This window comes from Varroa destructor, unplaced genomic scaffold (genome assembly GCF_002443255.2).
Source record: "Varroa destructor unplaced genomic scaffold, Vdes_3.0 BEIS01000004.1, whole genome shotgun sequence".
In the NCBI taxonomy this organism is placed as follows: domain Eukaryota; kingdom Metazoa; phylum Arthropoda; class Arachnida; order Mesostigmata; family Varroidae; genus Varroa; species Varroa destructor.
The window spans coordinates 47,313,878-47,336,840 of record NW_019211457.1 but is presented as its reverse complement, the minus strand read 5'-3'; the positions used below and the strand labels follow the sequence as shown (position 1 = coordinate 47,336,840).

Genomic DNA, 22,963 nt, shown 5'->3' with positions numbered 1-22,963 from the left:
TGTCAGCTACAACGTATTGCGTTTATAAAGAGCTAAAACTTCCATATATTTTAACGTGTACACAAAATCGTTCCCTGAAAAACAACGAACGTGGGCCAGAACCTCTCTACACCACTGTGGCCTCTCGCTAAGCCTAAGCTGGATGAGGTATTTATCAGCACGGCTGTGGAGCGGGGAAGTGCACGGAGACCCCCCTGCAGAGCTTTGTAGTCTGGCACTAATTTAATGTTTAATACGACGTTCTACTCGCAATGTAATACTATCGGCTATAATCACGCGAGCAGTTGCCAATGGCCAGAAAGTAAATTCTTGCGTGATGGTCAAAGAATTGGGTAAGCTCCATTGGTTATTAAGAATTTCGTATGCAGTGATATGTTTTTGTAAAAACCGATTGTAGAAGAAAACTCTGCTTGGCTACACACAGATGAAACGCGAAGGCTCAGACTGAATTTTTCTAGTCTACATTTTGTTGGTCTCTAAGTATAGTCTATAACAAATAGGGGCGGAAAACGCAAATAGTAGAGAGACGTTTTTCATTGAAGATTCGTCCAGATTGCTAGATCTCCTGGACTGCGTTTGAAAGAAAGCTCAAATAGGCGGTTTTCAAATTTATGGTTCGATGCCCATCACTTTATAGGTACTGCAGACCTAATTAGATCTGGCTAACGTTAGTATAGCAAAAGGTATAATCAGTGTCTGTCATACTTAAGTAAGCGCCATTTGAGTGTGATATTGAGTTCTCGATAATTCCGAGCTGAACACATTATAGGTTTGGCTGCTGCAGACGAAGACCGGAAAGAGGTGCGAAAGATGGAACGATGTCGATCTACATTGTACAATTTCAACGTTATGTAACCGGGGTGATGTTGTTCCACGCTTTTGAACAAATTAAGTTGACCATAGACACAAATCCGTTTGGCTTGTTTTAGTCCCAGGTTATTTTGATCTCATTCAGGTAGATTATTTTGCCTTTATTGAATACGAAAAATAGGTAGTAAATCATTACCGACGGCCGACACATCGACTGCATGGTAGGCCATGCAAGCGCTCTTACACATAAATAGGGGCAGATAAGCCTCCAGTTATACATAATAAGCCGTTAGTATTTTGTTCTCGAGAATCCAAAATTATCTATAAGAATATTAGATCCTTCACTGCTTTTAATATTTATCTAGAATTTTCTGTTAGAGATGTTTAGCCAGCCGTTATATTTTAGTGCCACTAGGCACTTAACGGCCTTGGATGAGGCCATTCGAAATTTTCAACGAACTAAGTGCTTTAGTGTGACTCGACAGCTGGATGAAGACTTGGGTGTGCTTTTTGGTGCAGACCGAACAGCGGTTCGTGCTGTGCATCCATTGAAAATATTTTTTAAGGCTCAGAACAAAAAAGTGTAAGCGTATTGATCTCAGTGCTTGCAAAAGCAAACCTTTGTAACACTTTTAGCGTCACATCAACTTTGGAACGTTGCACAGGCGTCAAACAATAAACAAACCCTTTGCGAAAGAGCTATCAAATTTGCATATAATTAGACCAACGTCAATATAATATTTCGAAAAATAGGAGAAATTTAATCCGGCTTCTAATTGGTGAAACTGTAGTCCGTTACCTGCAAGCTCCATAAGACCTATAGCATGCGGAAATGACAATATATCCTAAAAGGTAAGATCTGCGATGTGGAAATTCATATTTTAACCTGGCATGGTCTCTGCATTTAAAGTAATCTCAATGTAGCGATCATTATAGGTGTTACAGAACTCGCACTGTTATACACGGAACAAAGCCGTGAGACGCGAAATCATCGCATCTAATTAATGTTCAACTTATTTGACAAGACGTGTAAGGATCTAAGTCAATCTTCCCCGAGCAGAGTGGTCCGCTGCAGTACTGAAGGCAGGATCATCGAAAAAATGATATAGCTATGAAGTTGAATGTCAAAATGGGCTTCTACAACAACAAGTGAATTAGCCAACTCAGAGCCAAACCTTCCCTTCCAAATAAGCGATGATTTTGTGCAAGACGTAACTAACCCCACCAGCACACCCCCGAAACAACTTAGTGAAATGATCTTGTTAGATTATGACTCCCGATCAACTCGGTTAACGAAGCAATGATTTTTTTTATTCATTGGATATGAGTGAAACTATGCCGCTTGCAAAAGAGGTGTCAGTCGATAACAGCAGCTCTAGATTGCACGGGCTGCCATTGATTCCCCGCTGGATGTTTCGCATCCGATGAGGCGTAGTAACAGATGCTTTTTTTCGTGGCATTCATGATCTGCTGGGTACTACTAATGAAACCCACGAAAATAGAGCAGAATGTCGTTTAACTTATTATTGGAAATTTAAAAAACTGCTGATTAAAAAAAGACCAGAGCAGAATGTCGTTTAACTTATTATTGGAAATTTAAAAAACTGCTGATTAAAAAAAGACCGGGGGGTACGCGTAGAAAGATCTTTTTATGTTGCGATGTTGTGTTTCTCCCTTTGGACGATCTTTGTGAAGGTTTGTGGATCATATTGATTCACAAACCGGTATCGGGATGCTTCTTAAAGGTCAAAGATTAGCTAGCACTAATGCACAAGACAAATCAGTTTTACCTGATAGGACATCATGACAAAGCTCAAATTATCAGAAAGATTTCTGCCAGACTTAATCCACCAAAAGCTGAAGTTTTCCGCCAATAAATTCATCCAGTATGATTTTGATATTCCTAATAATGCAGACTCTTCAGCAAATATGTAACCGAAGTGAAAACACCACATACATTTACCGGTCACACGGGTTCGTTGATTATTTCAGCATGATCCTCATATTTTGATATACGTGAAGTACGCCGTCATCGATATCAAAAGTTATGATAGAGGTGTTACTGAAGAGGACCATCTTTCGATATAAAATTTTCACAAACGAATAATAACACTTAGCCTACACTTCCGGATTCATAAATGCCCCGGCAAAATGATCTCATAAAAAATGACTATGTCGGCAATCGGGGGTTAACAGCAGTAAACCAAACGCGTGATCTGAAAATTGAACCTCACACGTAGTAAGTACGTGTCAGCGACTTGCGTCTCCGTAAAGGCAAGGTAGATTTCAAGCTAATACACCGAATCTCTACCGATTTATGGGTGGTGGTACCAAAACTCCCACGTGTACGTGCCCTGCAGCACAGGATTAAGCTCTTGTAACGAATGCAAGACAGATCTGTTGCTTTTGAATAGAAGGTGGATTGCGATGGCGTCGTTCACAATGATTTCTCATAAGTACTATGCAAAAACGATCTGAATGTTCTAAGCAAATTAAGTTGTAAGAACAAGTTACATTTAGTCGAGAGGGCCCTTACTACTGTTCCTATAGTTACTGAAAGTGCATTGAACACACAGCCAAAGGAAACAGCATCAAAACTTCCATTTCCGTATAGTTTTCTCTTTGTGTTTCAGCTAAAGAGTATTTGCACTGCGTGGTATTGCACTATTTAAATTCTCATTAAAAAGCTGTAACTCTGGCTCAATCGGCACAAGTGTTTGAAAAGCCTCACACTTCAATAGTAATGGCCATCTAGGTATATAGCGATGGAAATGTTTTCGACGGAACTGGCGCATTAATTCGAGTATAGACTACCCATTGATGTTCCATTCTAAAATTTCCTCTGACCGCAAGGCCGGTCTTCTCTGATCCGATGGACAGATCCGATGACAGAGCCGATGGAAAAAGGGTTGACCGTTACACTAGCCTTGACGCTAAGTTAACTACAAGCATACCGTGAGTAGCTAGCCTTATTCCATGACACTGTCGGCAGTATGTTTGCATTTGTCGATTTGATTTCATAATATAGTTCCGAACGATAGTAGCAAAAACAATCAGAAGATTATGTCAAATGTTATTATTATATTATACAAATATGTTACTACAACAACAGATCAGCATCGAAAACGTTACTCAAATTATATAAGGGACTCGGGTCGGAACTTCGAAAAGTCAGATTTCGATTCCAGAGGTATTATTAGATATAGGTATTTCAACAGGCTCTCCGAATGCATTGAAGCATTTTGACCACTGAAGAATATTATTACCAATAAAAATATTACTATAACCGACGCCTAGAAAAAAGGACATTTTTATTCTTAATTTTTTAAATTTTTTTATTTAAATAATAGCAAATACATTATACTAGTTGATACAGACGACCATCGATCTCGTTATTGTTAGTACTCATCCCCAAATTTTTCTGACGCACTAATCAAACGAACGGTCGATAATTCAACTTGCACAATTTTAGCACAATTCCTAAAGATAGGTAAGGGAACGGCGCTATAAATTGATTCGACCAACTTAATTATAGATTCATTAGGTAGCGTAAATACGCATTTCATGATTCTCTGTGTCAGAGCCTTAACGATCAGATCTACTTGGATCGGACACTTGTACAGTCGAGTTGATTCCAAATACTCACCAATAAACTTTGAAGGTCAGCCGTTCTCCCGTCGCGTAACAATTGCCAACAATCGAAGCCCTATCCTGATATGCTCGCCCAAACCGAGTTCAAACGCATTTTCGGCGCAATTCACCTCGAAAACACGATTGTTTCATTTAATTTTATGTAATGCTGCTCATACGATGTACCGTAAATCACATACCCAAACAATGGAATAATGCTATTTATATTTGGTGAGAAACGTTTATGTCATTGGCAGTAAACACTTAGTCAAAAAATACCATTCGATATTGCCCCATTTCTGTTACATTTCAGGCAAGATGGCCTTTTTTTTTCGCTCGAATTGGGTCTCCTCACTTGATCGGAGACAGGTTGGGAGGAGTAGTAGTAGAGCGTACAGACCATCTGGCGAAAGCGATTGTTCCAGAGGAAAAATAAACTGTTTCCGAGCGGTGATTCAGGTGAGCGATCTCCATTGCCTTTTGGTACAAGTTGTTAAAACTCCTTTTGACTACATTTAAGTGAGCCAGCTTATATATACTATACGGAGAATCGTAGCCGAACCTGAAGGATCGATCTAGGTCAATCGAGGAATTTAGCATGTCAATGCTGCTAGATCGGTAATAACGGAAAGAAAAATTTGGACGACTTCATTTGGACGAGGAACTCATTTAGTTAAGGGTGAGAGCTCGAAAATAGGATTAGGTAACTTGCGGATTGTTTCGGATGTCAAGATACACAATATTCCTCAACTGAATTTTCATTACTTCACCAGCTGTGTATTCTACCAGATAAACTTCCAAAGCTTCTTATATTAAATCCTCAGCGTACGCATTTCGAACGAGCCAACTATTAGAGTTAATATGGTTCAGGCACGTTTGATTAGCTATAGCATTCGTCTTTAAAGGTATACCTATCCTTTCGCTAAGGGCACCAATATGCACACACCGCTTATCGTCTCCGCTCAAAAAGGATCGGCTTAGGCTCCTGTTTGGGGCGTAACTTTCATTCGAACGTAAAAAAATATCTACCATATGAAACTCAATAGCAGGCGAAGAAAAGCGTGGAAGCATCTTCGGGAAGCATATACAATCGATCGAAATCCATTTCTCACTATGACATATGCAAATGGGCGCCAGCTAACCCAGTGCTACTGGCAGACGCTCCAGTAGGACCCCAGCAGTAGACGAAGATTTCGCAACTGACTTAACCACTGTGTTACATATACGACTTTTGTTTGCTTTTCACACAAACCACCTGACGAAAACCCAAAGTGGGTCCGTTTGTTAGCTGGTTATTGGCACCGGTTAGCAAGGCCTTCTCGTTTAGTAGAAAAACAGCAGTTTTCGGACGAGTGCGTACCTTAAATGATGGTTTCGATATTCCGACCCAGTTCTGTTGTTGTTTAGCGTCGCTTAAAAAGCCGACGGCTCCCAACGTTAAACGAAATATGTCTGCACTCAATTTCCCTCTACGTGTCGCCAACGTTTGGTACGCAACCAGTTTGCCACTAGAGCACTGTGACGGCAAGAGCCTACGTCCTCTACTAGTCAAATAAAATAGGAGAAGCTAAGATAGCTGCGTCAGTGAGTGTACGTGTTTGGTTCATGGGACGTTCAGCGTAAAAGCAGGTCTTTCTGACGTTCCAGCAGTTGTCATTGGTTGGCATTGCAATATAGACTTAGGTGAGACCGGCTGTTTCGTTTGGGATGCGTGCCTAAACGTTATGCCCACAAGTGATAACTGGACGCGATGCGTTTGGATCCTGAAAATAGACGGATGCGTATCCAGGCCCTCAAGGCCATGCATATGCTTCCAAAAACAGCGGAAAAGGAAAGTCAATCATCTGAGTGTTCAAGGATCTAGAAAAAGGGGTGATGCTTGAGTTGCTGTATGCGGGACCATTTCTACGGTGGATAGTTCGAAGAATAGTTTACGGTTATGCTACGTATCGTTGTTTTATCATCGGTTAACTGGTATCTGGTAACTGGAGTTTTAATGCTTCCGTTATAAAAGCATATGTCTTTGAGAAGAAGTATTTAAATATTATTAAGACAGTACGTGAAAAGTCTTCTTCACCAAATGGGGTCCAAAACTATACTGAGACATCTCGGTTCATATCTTTGTGTACGGATTAAGCCTCCTTGCTGTAGCTATTTCAAACAAGATAGGACAAGACGATTAATAAGAAATAAATCTACCCTTTGTTTAATAATCGTGTTTAAATCGTTCTGAGCAAGTTCCCGAACCATAAGCATCGATGTTTATTTTTTTGAACTCGCTAAAAAACCACGTTAGTACCACAGTTACTTGACAGGCTCACATTTTTACCATGTCCTGACAATGTTTCGTTCACGTCAAAAATAATGATAAAATTTCTCCAATGGGCCTGTTATAATGAGGCTGGGCAGCAGCAAGTTACGCTTTGTTTGACGACTTCTGCAACAGGTCGTGCCGGCTAGACCGCTTCACAAAAGCATAGACCTTAGCAAGAAAATTTATGAGACTTCTGCTTTGCAGATGTCATCGTCTCCTGGGCCCAGCTTGCGACCGGGGTCGAAGTTCCTGTTGAAACAGAAAGAACGAATTAATTGGCTTCCTGCAAAGTTACAACATTCAAACTAATATAACGAATGCGTGAAATCGGTAACAAAATGTAAGTGTACCATATTATATTAGTTAGGTCATACGCTTATATCTTTGTCTTTTTTTTTTTTTAGTTAATCACGTATATTGTATTTTGCATGTAAATTTAGCGATGCTTGGGGCACTTTCGTTGTTCGTATCCTTTCTTATAACTAAGGTAAAAACTTTCGAAAGTACTGCCTAAAGTATTGCTGTTTTAGACATGAAACTCTATGTAAATCGTAATTGGCTAGAAATCATAGATGTGTAATATATGACCATACGAATTTTTTTTTTTTGTATTAACATTATTGTTATTGCCATTAGCTAGGGCATATATAGTAGAAAGCTATGATCATGGCGCAAAATTTCAAAAGTCGATATCTAGTTATCTACAATCGTCTGACGTTGTTAATTGAGTAACTGCCATGGCGCGTTCTATATTCTGACAATATACGAATATCTAGCATACCCTTATATGCATGGTAATATGTTACAGCTATAAGTTACAACTCAATTTCTCACAAGAGGAAAAAGTTAAGTATGGTTTAAACGTTAACGACGTCCAATTGACAAGAACTACGCCGGCTGGATTGGACTGTGGGTATATTGCAAATTGAGGACTAGGGGGCCCCGTTCTCTTGAGAGCCTTCAGGCGATGCTCCTTGAAGTCAAAACGGCAACATTGCTTTGCCTTCACCTTAGGCCATGCGGGTGCGCATGCAGCGACGTTAGTGGCTGTGCACGTAACGGCACATGTGCCACATTTTAATTTAAGACTCCTGAACTAAAAAGTTCCTCGGCGTCAGTTTTATCGCTAATTTAGGTTCAGCTTTAAACAGGGAGCACAGTACCGATAGGAAAAGTTTTACGGGCTGAAACGTTTTTATATACTGACTTGTTTAAATCAATGTATTGTACTTTGCTAATTAGTCTTTCGTGCTTAAAGCCATTACCGTATATTTTTACTTTGAAAACCAACGCCGGCCGAGTCAAATCTACTAAATCATTACTAGCCATTATTAATAAACAACAATTTAGAGGGAAAAATGTTGGCAGCGCTTAAATAAAACGATAGATAGTTCTGAATGAATTCACTCGTCTATTTTTTTTTCCTAACATATTTTGAAAACGATATTATCACAGTTTTGCTTTTCTCGTCGCTATCCAAGATGCGAGACGCATATTAAGCTAGGTCCTACTGAATTGAATCTGTAGATGAAAGCCAGGATTATAACCTGCTTGCTTTGCGTAAGATACATTTCTGGACTGTATGACCCACTGAACAGATACCTTCGTTTATAACTTATCTTGACCCATTTAATGCTTAGGTGTCTAGGGAAGCGTATCAGCCGATTCGCTAAACTTGATTTTTGCTTTTTAACACGTCTGAAATCTTGCACTGCAGCTGCTTAGTATACTCTTCTTAACGTCCGTCTTTGTAGATCTCGCTCACTAATCAACTAACCCCGATCCGTTATTGCTATCGATATGCCTTTGACCGTTGATCATTGTCTGCCTACCACGCTTTCAATCATTAATTGATCTCTACTCATTACATCTCTCCGCAACAAAACACCTCGAACGGCCGTCCCGACTGAGATAAATTATTTTTGCTTTGACCTACTGCATAAACTAAAATTTTCGTAATTATTCTAAGTCCCTTAATCGTGAGCTACGCTGTTCTCACAGCAGGAGCCAACTGTGATATATCTTCAGGTATTTTCGAAAACTCTTATTTCTAAGTACAACATAATTGGTAATTATTTTCAGTAACTGCGATAGGAACGGCTTGAGCTGCGGAGATATTAATTGTTCCACAAGTTGCAATAACTTGATCTGTCAATTCTACACCATAACAATATCACATATGTGTATGGGTATTAAAAAATCTATTTGCAGTTTAGCTCAAATAACCCTACAGGATCATCCATTACAGGCTTAATAACCTTTTTCAAATTATAATAGCGCGCGCGTGTACTTGAAAGCACGTATCTGTAGTGAACCTGCTGAAAATTTTAACGGCTGCTTAGAATGCGGGGGCACTAACGACTAAAGGCTGATAGTAGTTTTTTAATGTATTAAAAAATGTCTCCGGGTATCTGAATAATCTCAAAGGCTGTTCACGTACAGTTTGCCTAGAAACGTGACGATTATGGCTGAAGTCAACCCTTCAAAAAAAAACCCAGCGAAGTGATTAATGGACTATCTCTTGGCTAGGTTCATGGGAGCGCGTATTTATTTAAGATCTAAGCCCTTTGGTTTCATATTAGTTGCATAATAGACATCCATGAGGTACCTTTCATACGCGTCCACAAAGCATTCGGAAAGTGGGGCAGCCGGTCACAAAGGTGTAAAAACTAAATAATGCAATGTAAAGCTTTATTTCTTTCTAAATAGCTGGAATCCGATTTTCATGGAGGGTCTAAGAGTCTTTTGGGTTATAGTTGTTTGACCTATCGAACATTCGGTCCTCTGAAAGCAACACCTAGAAGAGAAAATTTCCCATACATTGGGTAGTGGTGTGGACAGGTCTAGCTCACTAAAAAAAATCGGGATCAGTCTACATACATATGAGCTGATGAAACTTCAATCGAGCCAATCTACTTACGAAATAACAATAAATCACCAATACAAGTACAACACTAACGTACAAAAACAGTCTTTTCAATGTTGAACCACAAAAATACATACTGTTATTTTAGCAAACGTTTGGCTAATGCCCCGGTGCCAAGGTACCTGTAGGGAACTGTATGTAAAACGTTACTGCCGATACTTGCCTTATTGACAACCTTGGAAGTACAAGACCGCATCGGCCGACCCGAACTGGATCGAAAATTTCGGTCTCCGGCGTTGTCACCTGTTTCATCTTTTGCCACAAGAAGAGGGCGTGTGTTTCCGACAAGAATATCCATTAAAGCTATTCGTAACATTAACAGAATTTAATTATTTCAGTTTCTATACGATACTGTTTGATGTGAGAGCTCTAGTCAACAGGACTTCCGTGAGTAGGCACACCATAAGTTGGTGACGTAATCCATTTGAGTCCTACTTGCCGATACTCTAGCGGTAGCATTCGTTGATCTATGCAACGGGGGTCGAAACCCAGTTTCTAGTTTCTGAAACCCAGTTTTAATAGTTTCAAAATCTGCATTAGCCTTGCAATTTGGCACGTTCATCTTAGGACAAGACATCAATTTCTCTCGCGTTAGTGGCGTTGTCCTATATTTAACTTATATCGTAGCATCCAGACGTGCCCTATGACAATCATAGTTTCATCAAAAAGGGCCCCAAATAACTACACAATGTGATTTGGGTAGAATCGAACCCGAGTACTATATGGACGCATTGTTAGTTAATTACCAGACGCTCAACATCATTGACATCAGTGCATTAGATGTTAACTAGAAGAAGATATTTGTATCTTTTCGAGGCTGTGCCAATGAATATGTGTCGAAATTTAGGAAAGTAGGATGATACGACTGGAATGGCAAGGCTCACGAATACAGCAGGCCATGTTCTAAAGGGAGAAATTGCTAGGCGCGCATGTTGGTGACGATGTATATGTCTAATATACTTTAAATAACAATTAACGAAGTGAAAAATGTGGTATATTAGCTTGCTTAAGTAAAAAAGTCTATAATCTATTTAATAAATCAGTTTTCTATGCTCGATGCTAGCCACGTATGTTCAGGACAGCCTCGTCAGAGAGGACTGTCCTCGTTGGAAGCACTTATTGGATCCTTCGAATTGTAGATTCGCCGCTTGAACTTAAGCCGTTAGCATGGGAACTTCATGTCGGCTAGATGGAAGTTAAAAACGACGAATTGTAAAAAAGTTTAGTTTTCTCATAACTTCGAATGCTCTCTAGTGATCCTAATTAGTCTACAGCTGCGTACGTATTGCCATTGTTTCCTTATGGTTACATTTGATCTATAAGCCCGCTGAGTTACTAGAACAGTGGACAACAAGCTATTTCTACGACTGTGTAAGCATAATAGCCAACAAAAAGTAAACATGTACACGATTCAATATTTCAATTTTACCATAGTCTTACCATTTAATTTCAATACATGAAGTTAAATGGTAAGGCTAAGCCCGTGCATCCCCATTATAAGAACATCACTTTCATGACATCGAGCCCCCTTACAATGAAAGCTTCAACCTTCCAACTACCAGCTTAACAAATTCGTTATAAGCGAACATTATGCCTCTGCTATAACATTCATATGCACCTATTCTGCACATTTCTATACACATAGACTAGGTCACAACAAGGAAGGCAGCCGGGTATACAAAATTAGGATGCCGCTTGCTATTCGACGGCCTATATTCACACCCTGTTTCCGCGCTATTCTTTTACCAATATCCTAAGCTATTCGTGCGTATAGCTGGCTAAATCCTCACTTGTTCCCGTAGCTCATTGGCCCCTGGAAGTGGCCAATGTAGTCAGATCAGACTTAAAAGCAAAAATTTAAGCTTCGACCAAGGTCGCAGCAACGAATATTGGGCCCAGGTGACGTTTCTGGCCCTTCAACAAGAACAAGGTACGACTGATGGTTGGGCGTGAGGGTGGGATCATTGGGAACGCTTCTGCTAACGGGCTGTTCTGTGACAGTTTTCCTTCTCCCTGATCGGGGCCTCGGATAGCCTCGGCTTGAGTACGTATATCAAAAAAAGCTGGAAACGGCGTTGCAGTTTACAGATGGCCCACCAGCTGCGCTGCGTAAAAATTTGATTAGCTTGAATGGTTGACTTAATAATGTCTATTTTTAACTCTGCCTCGGCTTGATAGCTAAGGCCTTTCTTTGCCCTTCATTTTCACCTACATGGGTTCAGCTTTACATGGGTAGGCACCGACACGTTTTGCAGCAAGAGCTTAATCTGAGTGAGACAGTGAGGCAGAAACATGTCGACGACTCTGAAAATGGTGACTGTTTGTACGCGATTTAATGGAATTTGGATAGGCCGTATATGCATCCATATGTTAAAAAGCTAATGGGCAAAGGAGTGGCTTTACCTGAGCCAGAAATTCGGCCACAACTGAATATTGTATTCTGTATCAAAAAAAAAGAACTCGGGCTAAGACGTTTCAGTATATTCCATGTACAGGTATTGCATGAAGTTGCTGTTTTGTCCTGCACAGTGTTTTGGAATCGATTTGTACGCAGTTGTAAGAGAAAAAATATAGTTACTGATTAATAATTGAAATAAAGGTAACTGTTCCACCTGACTGGATGTTTTAAAAGATGTTACTGTCATTTTCTTCCGCTAGAAATATTGTTTAAAATTAAAAAAAAAAAAAACTAGATTCTAGATAATTATTACTCCTATTTTGTAGCGATGTGTTTTTTGAATAACGCACTAACAGCTACTAAAATAAGCCTAGACAAACTCCAGCTAACTTTTTGTACGCATACGGTCTTCCCCTATGTTTGTTGCGTCGTATTTTTTACACTGTTTACGTAATAGATCGACTGCAGATCGTAAATAAATCTGTTACATCTTACCTTCATCCTGCCGGTACGTTATTCAAATATCTTGCGTTGACGTCCTAATTCAATATTATCGAGCCTCTTAGCACCGATAATTTAAGCGCAGACGAATTACGTAAAAATGATACTGAATAGCGAAACTCACCAGGCAGCTACGAATGGCTTCTGCACTGTGCAAGCCACCGCATCTGATTAGCTTCACCTCTTCCCGAAGACTTTGTACTTCTTCACCATTTATAATGCTGGTAGAAGAGTATCGACTGAGGACAACACTACCTTGTCCCATCCAATGCTCGGCTTTAACCGTGCGAACTATTCACACGGAGTATGATTACTAGTGACACTTAAGCTTTTCCTTTAAAAGCGACCCCTTTTGGAATACTCCTTTGTGTGACACCAGTATCTTATGCTGTAGCTACATTAAAAGTAAAAGCAAAGATTCTGGGTATTTTGCATAACATCAGTGCACCGACTAGCGCAGAGGAGCTGCACAGTGTGGTATAACACCAATATAATGCAAATAAGCGGGCTATCTATCTTGTTTTAAGCATCTGGTTCTTGTAAATGCAAATTCAGCAAATGGGTTTAGGAATCAAGCGACGGCAGATGTTCTCTAAGGCGCTCGCAAGGCAGGTGAAATCGAAGGCACAATGTTGAAATGTGAGCACGGGCCTATTTCTTTTTATGCAGCTGACTCTGCGAAGTCAACCCAGAAAAAAATCGTCGTTCAACTATGAAATTAAAGCTTCAGTATGCTAACAAATTAATCCCTATTGCATAATAACATAAGAATAGAGATTTGTCTGTAGAAAAATAGAATGTTGCAAGGATTATTACATATGACCAATTATCCGTTCAAATTAAACCACATTTTACTCAGGAACTGATCCCATGGGGTTTCAATTGTAACTTTGGTTACATGAGCCGTTTACACATATGCAACACTAGTTTTGACACTTCCGATAGGCAAGCGTTTTGCTTTCTATGTGTGATTTAGTAACGTAATGTGTATTTTGAAGGCGCTACTATAGATAAATGTTGTAGGTGGATTAAAAGACTGCCTTACACAAGATTTGTCCTTTGTGATTGGTTGGATTAACTTGACGTAATATTATCATTGGCTTGTAATGTTATCATGATTGGATTATAATCTATATTACTATACTGAAGCGTCGTGGCATTGGCCATCTGTGATAGAGATGGTCATCGCAACGGTACCTCCCTAGAACTTCTAGAATAGATAACGATATTGAGTTTTACGCCCGGTACTGCGTTAATTATGGCGACTTCAGACAGCTGTCTCTGACAACTAAGCGGACCGTGTGTTTCCTGACTTCAAACTACTTCATGCGTTTTTTTAATTAATTTATAGTTAATTTAATAATTTTGTATAGATTAGTAGCTTTAGAGTGTTTAGCACCATACCAGCATTTACCTTCTATTCAATTAAACTATTTGGGTGCGAATGCCTTTCTCACACATGATTTATATAGTTGGTCGCTACGTGCAGTATATTTAATGCGTGTGAAGAAGCTAACCCAGTGCCCATATCGTTATATATTCTACTATAAATAACATATTGAGAGCACATTCAGTCAATGTTTTTTTTGTAGTTTTTACTGTTTATGGAGCTGGATAAGGGGTTATCAGGAGCGGGCTGATGTGAGTACAGGCTGAATAATTTAGCGTATGATTTTTATACAAGCCCGTTGCTATATGCAGAGAAATACACATAAAACATCTGTCTATATTGTATGTATGGGCAGGCTCATAAAAGGGGGAATCGTTCTGCGGATGGTACATAGCGTGTGGGATGCGGCCTTTTTCCAATAAGGTAAAGTCCGAAACTGGCCCCTTATCCACTACAGAGAGAAGCTGTCTTGATTCAGTCAAGAATAAAATTAAACTAAATTATCATTTATTTAATTACGTAGAGCGTAAAAGCCCCTGGCCGCAAGTTGACAAGAAGAAACAGCAAGTGCTTCGACACCTACACACATGTTGTCCGCAACGACTATTTCGCCTCCGATAAATTAGACAGTCTGACTAATCTGATAACTCCAATTTGCTTCTAACAGCGATGTTTTTTACTTCACTTGAATACATTTTCTTAGCTTCTTCGTTGCCATCTACGCGGTGCTTGAGCAGTAAACAATATATAATTACCTAGGATAGACCCATGTCGTACTATTTAGCGCGGACGATATGACCCGAACGTTGACCAGGATGCGAATGGGCCAGTATTACGATGCGATGGGTTTCACTCTGACCTTGACCTAAGTACATACACTATATATTCACCGGTATCCAGTTAGTGGTACACAGTTGCGCCTCTGGACGCAAGGATTAGCAAGGGATGCTCTGCTGTGGCCACTGTGGACCCCTATGGAAACGTACTCTGTGACTGAGGAAGCATGAAAGCTTTTAGCAGCCACAATAGCAATTCTGCAGCAATGACCACGGGCGGCATATGGCTCGAATCGCTTATTATTTCCTGCGAACGACCAGTGCAAAAAAGACTATGGTGGATAAATTCATTCAATGGGACAGGCCTGGGTGTCCAAAAACGGAAACCTGAGACTGGAATTCGTTCAACATAGTAAAGAGTCCCATAAAGGAGTCCAGAACGGCGAAAAAAAAAACTCTAACAATTAGCGGAACTGCGCACGCTAAATCGTTTAACCAAACATTGAAATATTTGCGTGACTTAAGGAGAAAAAGGACAATACGTGGGCTTTCTAATAGGAAATAGTTGCATTTTTAACTTGATATTAGGGACGCAAATGTTATTTGGAAATTTATAAAAATATTTTTTTTGTCGTCAAGAGCACGCGTCGTATCACAAATGAATTTACTCAATAGGTTTGACCGGCTAGTATATTTGGCCTATCCGGAGCAGACAGATATTGTAGTAATAGATAGATGGTTCGTTAGCTGTATCCGAATTAGAACGTGTTACCTTCGTAGAAAGTTTAGCAAATATTTAGAGATATCTACTATTTTACGTAGACTATATATGTGCGATATATGTGTATATAAGGGTTGATAGTGCACGAAAAACATCAGAAATATTTTTCAATTCAAGTTAACTGTTTAGAAAGTTTGATAAATAGCGGGAAGATCAACTTGTCCTTTGAAAATATCATCAATAAATTAAGGCACACTAAAGAAATTATTATACGACCTTTTAAAGTATTACTGTCATCATAAGCCAAGTTTACATACTATATTAATACAATGGATCTCCGATGTACCGCGAGCGACTTTTAGCAAACGGTCGTGTTCGCCGTTGTCACAAATGCTCACACAAATGCCGTTTCGAAAACGTGAAAAAGAAATTTATTTTGCCAGATTTTCTTCGCCTCCATTCGGGGGTATTTTGAACCGCCACGAACTGTGAAAGATGTCTGTCAAGTAGTACGTGATGGCTGATGTTATATTCCGCATTTCCATTGGGCCTCTGTCAGCAAGACTAAGCCTACTCAGCTTCATCGGTAAACAGTGTTTCTATGAGCCTATTGGGTTGAAACAATGACAATAGTCGGAACATCCTTCAATGCTGACAACGATCTTCGGAAGCTTATTAAAAAGGTACACTACAGAAGATTTACTTTTAATTTTTTTAGATCGCTTAGAGAGTCGTGCCGTATTTTTGTATGTTCATGAGCTTTAATGTCGCATATTGCAATATACATGTTAAATAATTTCGCGTACCAACCGAAATCGTCAGATGTGCGGAAACGTAAATACATCACACAATCGACATAGCGAGTAAAACGGACCCTCAAGCCTCACAGGTCCAATACGTTATTGCGTATGTATCTCATTGTCGTTTTAGAATATATTAATTGTCTATTGTCTTGTTTACGATCTTGAACAAATACCAAGTTTAAAAACAATTCGTGTTTTTGTTGAGTCGTTAATTTATTACGTGACACCAATTGAAGGCGCTAGGCCTCCTTTATGAACCCGTTATTGTAATATTTTTCAAAATAAAAAAATTCATTTTCATTAGGGCTTAGACCTATTTCATCGTTTCATAAATTAATTTTATCTTGTTATAAACAAGAAAAACGTTTTAATGTTAAAAAAAAAAACCGTAATGGCGTAAAATAGAAGTGGTAGTCGATATTCGTGGTAACTTTGTTGTCTGAGACATTAAGCTTCAGAGCCCTTTTGCATGCGCAATGCGCTTTATTTCAAAACATTTCGCCCAGAAATTTATGTCAACCTATGAAAGTTCCAAATTTTTTGTTGCCACTACGTTTCCAGAAGTGGGTTTCGCGTGTTGAATCAACCGTAATCCCGGTTCTAGTAATTCTTCCCGGTTCTAGATCCAGGTTATATGACAGGGTAATCTAGCATGACTTCGAGATTTTCCCACAGAGTGTCATTTAAAAATCGATTCTACAGCAGAAGAATATTATTAAATTGGTGTTTCGATGGAAGATATTTATGCATGAAGTTTCTTGAACTTCTTGAAAAACTGGTATAGAAAAATTTCGATAGTCTGGTAACTAATCGAACAGAAATAGGGTAACTTGAGCTAAAAATTTCAAAGCCCATTTTGAAATAGTAGGTAAGCTTATATTTTACTTTTCCGCTACTTTTGGTGGGCCTATTTCTCTTGTTCAACATAATAATCTACCGATTCAACTGCAGGAAAGGAGAAAGCAGATACACCAACATGAATAATAGCAGTCCTTAGTGATTTGTTAAGTAAAGTAAGCAAGTAACTTGACAATTATGCTCAAGTAAGTTTCGAACTACGTGTTATTACGAGGTTACTATTTAGTGTTACAGGGCTATTAATATACTCCGTCTATGAGGGATCTCACTCAACAATAACTATGTTCTAGATAAAGCGGAAAGGTGGGGTTTGATCGATTCACCCTGAAAGATCCGTGGAGGCTCAAAGTGTCGCTATTACCTTAGAATTGTCAAACATATCCAGCTCTGAGTAAAATATCCCATTCATTTCAGAAATCTTTGCTATGATAAGTAGTACTACAGTTATAAGGTCCTTCGACGAAAACATACTACGAACTTCAGTACGTTTCTATTTATGACTCTATACAAATGATGTTGGCCAAAACTGAGATATGTATTGCCTATATTTTTCTATGTATGGTCCGTTAACATTCTTGTATATGATTTAGCTCTTCGTTCTAGACGTTCAGCGTGGTGAGCGTGAAGTCCACAATGCAGGCTAGCATTACGATAACAATAACAATTCCCGACTGGACAGGAGTAACCTGCGTTTATGCATTGGTATTTCGTGTTGAACTCATATCACTAAACGAATCATTACGATATAATTTTAGCCATGTCTTGAAAACCAAACGTGGGATAACTGGATTTTACCAAGGAGGTAACTTGAAAGTCTAACCTTTAGACTCTGTTACCTTTCACAAGTTCCTTTGTTCCTTAGTTCCGAAAGTTCATTAATGATAGATAACTTGCTTGTCGACAGGCCTGCTAGACTTCATTGGACAAAACGGCATCGTCTTCCTGGTTTCAATGGTTCACACTAGACTGTGTCGTTTGTATGTGTCTGTCTGATCTCAAGGTGTCTGAAATTATCGCCTAGAAGTCACGGAGCTTCAGGTTCCTGTTAAGGCTGTTGCTCTGTACTTGCTATTAAATATGCTGAACGTCCAAATGAGCGAAAATAGCCTAATTTTAGCGTCAATTTTTTTCTATACATCGAAAATGAACCGCAAACCGTACCTGCATCAAACGTAGACTCAGTAGTTATTTGCCAAATATACAAATAAAACAGATCGAACCGTATAGGACTGCTGTTATATTTGAATACGTTAGTGTATACGAGTAGAATCCTATGGATCAGCAAACTTATTAATTATAGGAGGTAAAATTGGTCTATTCCAGTTTCTAATCACTTACGATTTTTCCATCGCAAATTTTCAAATGAATGCCATGGTTTCAGAGACTACATTTATGAAGAACTATAATGTCGTACAGATGGTCACAGTAGACGATCTCTTGGTTGCAAAGTTACAGAGGAGTTGGCATTTTCCTCGTTCACCTTTATACATTTGTATTTTGTCACTAACCGATACAACAAGGGTTGGGATAAGTGGAGTCTTTTCCTGATTCCCAATGATAACCAAGTAAATACTGTTTACAATGCAAATGTTGGCCCTGTTACTTCTCGAACTAATATGGCTGTAGTTATTTTTCGAGCGTTGCCTTTGTGACATGTAGCTGTTCTGTTATACTACTATTATACCGCAGGCCTGACCGGCAAGCCTCTAGCTACGAAATCCAGAGCAAAGATACAAGGACTATTTTCAAAGGGTTACATTAATATTCTATAATCAATGGGTTTTACGTAGTGCGACCAAACGTATCTGAAGTTGTATTGGGTATATATATATATATATATATATATATATATAAATGTAGGCGCTATAACCGAAAATGGTCACGAAATGTTAGAAATACTCAGATCGCAGCCCTATCTAAATGCGCTAAATAATCCGCTATGAAGCTATCAGGAGCGACATTGCGAATCTTTAAAACCTCAGAGATACATATCACTGAAAAGCTACACTTACCAGCAAGATAATGCGAACAGATGGCTTCTAATTAGAGAAGGCTTCTGAAACAATGAAAAGCCAACATCTATAGGCGAATTCGCAACTCCTCATTTTTGGTAAAATTATTAGGTAATTTTAGCCTAAAAAATGCACATTGAAGTGTTGGTGCTAACGATTAAATGAAGTTTTTCTAGAAGGAAACTTCAACTTGAAGCCTTCACCTTACAAGCGGATCGAAGAGAAAGAAAGACATATTAAGCGAAGTTGATTTAAATATTTAATTGTCTGTTAATTAGAATAAGCGACTTCCTAACCGCAAGTTATGACGAAGCAACTGCGTACTAAGACTTCTCTAAAACTCGCGTCCTTCGAATAACTGTTTCCCGTTAAGTGCAAGATGTACAGTTAATTTCGGCCATTTATTATCCTTATCTAGCCTTATCAGTAAAAAAATTGCTCCTTCATATTTTGTTATCAATCGATAGGGTATAGGTCAGTTTGCATGAATCCACTTTGGAAAAACTATTCAGACAATGGCCTGGATGCGACGAAACGGCCATTTACTGCTTAGACCAAATAGGTTCAACCCTAATATAATAATAAGTTGCTATTTCGGCATTTCGATTAAAAACGTGACTATTTATACCGGGTCGGGTAACTGAATTCGCCAAAGGAACTTTAGTTATAAGTGGCTTTTTAATCGGCAACGCTCAATGTTAATAAGGATGGTTCCAAGTCTCGTTACGATGCTTAGATTGCACATAATTGCAACAAGTTTCTATGAATCCAAAAAAGCCTAGAAGATTCAAATATCAATGTGTCTAATAAAGCGACAGATAGCGATGTTAGCGTTTTTGAATAGTTGTGAACCCACGTAAAGTTCAAAAACTTTTGGAGTCCCAGCTCCAGTGTGCGCACCATATGGACGAGTATCGTTTCTACATTCAGTAAATTCTTCTAATCTACAGCTGTAGTTGAAAGGTAAATGAACAACTTCAACAAGCCTAAATATACCTAATTATAACTCAAACAGGTGCAAACGAAATGACCTGTGATTACTCCAGATTATACCACTGGCAGTAAACGATATAGGACCGCATTCATTGTTAATTCTAGGCATTCACGTCCTGATTGAAACGAGTTGAATATAAAAGCAAAAACCTGCACTAAATATAGAGCGCATCGTGTTGTATTTTGGAACAGTCGATTGAATAGTAGCTGCGTCGTGGTTATTTGCGCTAGGGGTTATAAGCGGGTAGACGATCAATAGGACCACCGTAGCCAGACACACATGAGGGAGAAAAGTTCTCAGCCCTTTTCCTCTGTGACGCCCACTGTTTCGGATGGACGTGACACGAAAATGAGGCCCCCGGATCATCTGATCAAATAAGCTAAGTACAAGCGCAGAAAGAAATATTTTGCTTGATAGCATTTCATTCTATGGGTGTCAAATGTAGGAAAAGAATCTACGAAGAGTTCATTTGGAGAATTTTGTGCTTTATCATGTTGAATTATTTCGAGCGTTGTTTTTTACTGCGTACACCTACAAAGGCTAGACCAAAAAATACGATTCCTGAATTTCTGAATGGCCGAATTTTGTACCTTTGCTCCAAATAAAAAAATATCTGTGAAAATACGAACACAAACGGCATTAGCTCAATCCTCTTAGATGCTTTTCACAATTCAATGTTGTAGCGCGCGTTCCAATCTTAGCCTGGTCGTATTATACATTTGGCAATTGTTTGCACTAAACCAAAGCATTTTCTCTATGTTAGTCGAATTAACCTTTTTGGGCGGAATAATTTTAGGCTCACTATTTCAACCAAAGCGTATATATATATATATATATATATATATATATATATGAAATTTCAGGGAGTTTCATTGTAAACGAGAGATTCTACACATTGGAAAAACAAATAAGTTTGTCCGAATAAGCCACTAGGACAGAGGTAACGTTTTAGTACTTACGTCAATATTAGCTTGGTGTTCTATCAAGCAAAACAACTCCTCGTTATAACAATAAAATAACAGAGCTCTACTCTTAATAAAGTTGAACACCGAATGCCTTGCCAATAGGACACGCAGGTGTCTGCAAAAAGGTCATCGATGCAATTTTGGACGGAAGACCCGTCTAAGGCCGAATTGTCTTGAGTAATGCGTTTGCCATGCAGATCGATCCGTAAACTTCCACCTCCAACCGATTGATGTCACATAAGTAATAATATCTCTTATAGCAACGGCCATGTTGTGTTTGTGTCAGTACCGGCACAGCTCAACCTCTGAAAAGATGCCTGTATCTGTTTTATTGCGGGTGTAGCGTTGATGTCATTATTGTCATCGTTAATTTTCGCTCGGGTTTCGTACCATTCTTCCTGCTGCCCATGTGCCTCCAGTCAAGCGTTTTCTGCGCCCACATAGGAGGCTGGTTAACAGACAGCTTGCAACTACAATACACCGAAATAAAGAAACTGGTTGGAAGCCCCGAGTCGAGCACAATTCCAGTATAGCACGATGTAATCGTGGTTCTGCTCGTCTCATGAACAAAAAAATCTTACCTTTGCTTGAGTAAAAGGGTCGTTTTCGAAAAGCACCTTCGTTGTATCGTAATACAGTCGCTACACATAGTTACAACATTTCGTCTTGTTTGCCATCGCATAGAATTGGTATCGTAGGGGGGCCTTCTGTACGACTTCGAAGACTTCGTATTGTTGAGTAACCGCATTTAGTCTATTGGGCAGACGGGCAGAAAAAAACATGTGGCCGATTAGATTAGTCCGGTGCTGAGCCTCTATGATGATCGAATCACAACAAAACAGTGTTAGAATTTATGCAGGAAACGTCTGTTTAAGTAAAATATGCTGATACAGGATCTAAACTGAATAAGCTATATCTTTTAATAAGTCATCATACGTTTTTAGCATTTAATCTATTAGTGTGTCACCATTTCGGTATATGAAAAAGATAAGTAGCTATGTAAACATATAGATTTTTCTTTAAATTTCATGTTTCAAAGGTGCATCTCGATAAGTTTCGAAGCTAAAAGTTTCTATAAAAATCAACAGTAGGTCGACATCTGTTTCGAAATAGGAAGAAGATTGAATGTACGAATTTATCCAACTGCCTGCTGTCTTCAAGTGGCAATGCTATATTACAACCCTATTATTACGTCGAAAATTACCACGCCAGCTTTTTCAGTTAGATATGTCGATATACTTCAAACAAGTTCCTTCCTATTTATTGTTCATCCTAGGGCTATCGAGTGCTCTTGACAACTAGGCTTATCTTGCCATATTATAAAAATAATTGGGCGTTTATGTATATATATTTACTTATACTGAAACCATTGTCGAGGGCGGTCGATCTGCTGACAAATAGATTCTAGTTAAATCCAACAAAGGGTACCTATCTCTGATGGAATCGTCGAACGCCACGTGTCTATTTTTGATTGCTAAGAGAAGTTATTTAAATAAATTGCTTTAGCCTCATTTGGGAACGTATTTCGGAAATATATTATTATACTTCTGCCCGCCATCTTTCCTTTATTCACTGATTCAGTGCTTCATAGTTCAGAGCAGCTTTTCTTAATACGACCCTACTTTAGCCTTGTTACATAGGCTATCACCTACATTATCAGGGGTGTACGGCTATTTTACAGGATATCGGCTGATACACTGCTCAATTTTACTTGCATACAAACAAGTTTATTTGGCATATTTATTTTCCGTCACTAGCAAATAGAGAGCGTAACAGCATAAGAACTAAATATATATGTATACATATATATTATTTCTCCTTCTTAGTACAGTAAGTTTAGTCTAATTGCATACATTTTTCGTTCA

At 38.9% G+C, this 22,963-nt stretch overlaps 1 long non-coding RNA gene across 4 annotated transcripts in view; it reads left to right on the top strand.

Annotated features, from left to right (window-relative positions):
- LOC111250309 (uncharacterized) overlaps positions 1–22,963 on the top strand; it is a 48,340-nt gene continuing 25,377 nt past the window's right edge. For 2 of the 4 annotated variants that reach the window (XR_015326866.1, XR_015326865.1), the window contains exons 1-3: positions 1–332; positions 4,754–4,899; positions 6,959–7,094. This is a non-coding gene — a long non-coding RNA (uncharacterized LOC111250309). Of the gene's footprint in view, positions 333–4,753; positions 4,900–6,958; positions 7,095–7,562; positions 7,831–22,963 lie in introns of those variants that run through there. The other 2 variants (XR_002673292.2, XR_015326864.1) reach the window with 2 other exon arrangements.